This window comes from Bactrocera latifrons, unplaced genomic scaffold (genome assembly GCF_001853355.1).
Source record: "Bactrocera latifrons isolate USDA-ARS-PBARC rearing strain unplaced genomic scaffold, ASM185335v1 scaffold_701, whole genome shotgun sequence".
Lineage (NCBI taxonomy): Eukaryota > Metazoa > Arthropoda > Insecta > Diptera > Tephritidae > Bactrocera > Bactrocera latifrons.
This window is the reverse complement of record NW_017537381.1, coordinates 21,765-25,126: the sequence shown is the minus strand read 5'-3', so window position 1 is coordinate 25,126 and position 3,362 is coordinate 21,765. Positions and strand designations below refer to the sequence as shown.

Below are 3,362 nucleotides of genomic sequence, written 5' to 3'. Positions count from 1 at the left end.
TTGTTCTTAAAACTCTTCTATTAGCTACAGAACATTTTATTAACTTTACACCTAAGACTTAATTAAGCAATAACTATACATTTTATATTTACATCAGCGAGCCGAAGGTCCTGGCAGCCAGTGCTCCTTTTTTCGTGGAAAAGTAATTGTATTATTGTTTCACGTTTTATAAATAAATAAATAAATAAATAAATTTAAAGGACTGCTGTTACATGGTAGCGGAAGCTTGGAGTTTGGTTACGCCAGTGACGCTAAGACGTGCGTGGAATAAACTGAAAAGCCTACCGTCTGAGAAGAACAAAAAAAAAGAATATGAAGAAAATGACAAACAAGAATATGGAGAGGATGATGGTGATGAAGATGCGTTGTCACTAGAGGAAATAAGAAAAATGATTGTAAAAATTCCTGGTTGTACAGAAGTAAGTGCTGAAGATGTAGGAGAGTGGATGGCTTGTGACACGTCTGACCCTGGTTTTCAAATTCTCAATGACTATGAAATTGTTGTAAGTGTGAGAGAAGATGTTGAAGTGGTAGTGGAAAAAGAACTTTCTGCTGATATTGAAGTAGACGCTGGACCATCAGCTAGTGTAGCATTTGCCGGCCTCGAGACTGCTTTGAAGTGAATCGTCAGCCCGAGTGTGACCACTTGCAACTGCTCACCGTCAAGCGAATGCGTGACCTGGCTGTCCGAAAACGGTTGAAGACCGCAAAACAGCTTAATTGACGGAGATGTTTAAAAAACAATAATTTTTATTTCTAAGCTTGTACACAAGTACATTTTATTTACATTTAATTCCCCATTAATTCGGATAATTGGAGTTCTACTGTATCTTGATTTGATTTGATTTGTACTTACATATGTATGTACATACATATCTGCAGGAAAGATGCGTATGAAAATTTTAAATGATAAAAGGTGTGATTTATATATATTATTGTTGTAATATATTAAGTTAAAGTAAGATAATATATCATATATGTAGCAAATATATGCATACATATGAAATTATATTACATTATCAAAGATAAGAAATATTTAAAAAGTAGCTCATTTGCGTATTACCTACAAAAATTGCTTGGAGAATTGCATAAATTAAAAATAATGTTATCGATTTTGCATGAATTCATAAAAATTCGCAAAATGATATATATCAGTAGATTTGATATCCGTAGCATGTAAACGTATAAAAATATAAGTCAAAAGCCAACATGCGTCTGTAAAAGCAATGTATATTTCAGAGCGTAATTTTCATTGAATTCTCAGCTCTGTTCACTCATTTCTATTAAAGTTTCTCCTGCCGAGCCAAAAGTGGTGAAATCCACTAATAGAAAATTCATGGCTCTTGACAGTTCACACGCTTGTCCGTAGTTGGACCTTCCAGATCAAACGAAGTGAAGTATGTACATCCAACTCTTTTGTTAGAAGGTTTCCTTTTACATGGATTTCAAGTTACACGGTTGAAACATTTTTATACTCTCGCAACAAAATTGCTAAAGAGAGTATTATAGTTTTGTTCACATAACGGTTGTTTGTAAGTCCTAAAACTAAAAGAGTCAGATATTGGGTTATATATACCAAAGCGATGAGGGTGACGAGTAGAGTTGAAATCCGGATGTCTGTCTGTCCCTCTGTCCGTCCGTCCGTGCAAGCTGTAACTTGAGTAAAAATTGAGATATCATGATGAAAGTTGGTTCACGTATTTCTTGGCTCCATAAGAAGTTGATAATCGTTGATAAACAATAAAAAATATATACAAAATTTAAGCGAAAGTGACTGACAAGGCCACCCACGCGAAAAGGAGTACTACGCGAAGAAGTAGCAATGTCATAGAGGGTATAACAACCACTCTTACATCAATGCGATCTAACGGATATAAGTACTGCTACTTTTAAAGCAAAGTACCGTTGCTTTTTTGTCATTTTTATAATTATTTCATATTTGGAAAATAAGCTGTGTGGACGTACTCAATATAATTTTTATTAAAATATTTTTGAAAAAATGGCAAATAATTCATCAGGTATGATAAATTAAATATTGAAATAATATTTAAATCATGTTTGTAATACTTCATTACAATTATACATATGTAGATCTGCAAGAACAAGCGACTATTCGTGTTCGTAGAACGAACAAATTGAACGTGTCGGCGGTGAAGGGAATGTGGAATATTGCCAAAATATTCCACACATTCCGAACGAGGGAGAGCTGCATATCTTTTTGCGAAATAGGAGGGTCTCATTGCTAAAGGAAGGACTAGCAGGGTGCATAGACTGCCGACTCTCTGTGATGGGAAATAGCACCGTTGGTACGTTTAGGTGCCGTCGGCGATGTCTAGCACCTGGTTGGAAAATGTGAGATTACTTTTGCCACAAGTTTTCTATCTAATGTTTTGCTACACATCGCACTGGTCGCAAGAGGCAGTTAGGAAAAACAGTATTGTCAGGGAACCTAGATTATCTAGCGCTACCATTTGTGAGTGGTATAACTACTGTCGTGAAGCGGTAGTTTTATACCAAGTGGAACATCAGGAGGCGGTAGGTAAAATTGGTGGTCCTGGCAGAAACCTGCAAATTGATGAAAGCAAATTCGGGAAGAGAAAATTTAATAAAGTTAAGGTTAAAAATATACAATATTAGGAAATTACTTATATGTATGTTTTTCTCATTTTAGACAGGAGTGTGGAAGTCACTGGGTGTTGGAGATGGTTGAGGATGGGAGCGACGACCTGAAGCTGGAGGTATGCCCAGGAAATGTTAGATCTGCGGAGGTGCTCATACCCCTGATTAAGAAGCATGTTACACCAGGAACTGTAATAAGCACGGATTGCTGGAAGGCGTACGATGGTTGGGCGAATCACGGGTATGAGCACCGAAAAGTAAATCATAGCGATCCGGACAATCCATTTGCGGCTGTAGATGGAAGACATACGCAGCATATAGGATCCCAGTGGCGTGTAATTAAAAGGCTTTTTGCGAGAGACAACCACAACAATCCCGAAATCTTCGCGGATTTAATTGTTGAGTATGTTTGGCGAAAAAATGTGGCCAACAGACACGAAGATCCTTTGTAAAGTTATTAGAGGCAATAAAATTTATATGCAAGTCTTAATACACGTTTGTTTTTATTAAATTTAAATAATTTCTTTATATTTTATGTTTTTTGTTCTCTTATTTGGGGTATAATCTGTTTACTTTATTTATTTTAGTTATTTTACGTATAAAGTGTTTTACGCGAAAAAAATTAGATACACCCTGGTTTTTTTTTTGAAGCGCGACCGAAGGCCGCCCACGCTAAAAAAAGTACTAGGTGAAAAAAATCTGATACAACCCGGTGTTCGACCGATCAGGGTTATTTTTTTAGA

The 3,362-nt window shown here is 36.1% G+C and overlaps 1 pseudogene; it reads left to right on the top strand.

Moving 5' to 3' along the window:
- Window positions 1-446: 446 nt before the first annotated feature.
- On the top strand, window positions 447-747 carry LOC108975961 (annotated as a pseudogene).
- Window positions 748-3,362: the final 2,615 nt, after the last annotated feature.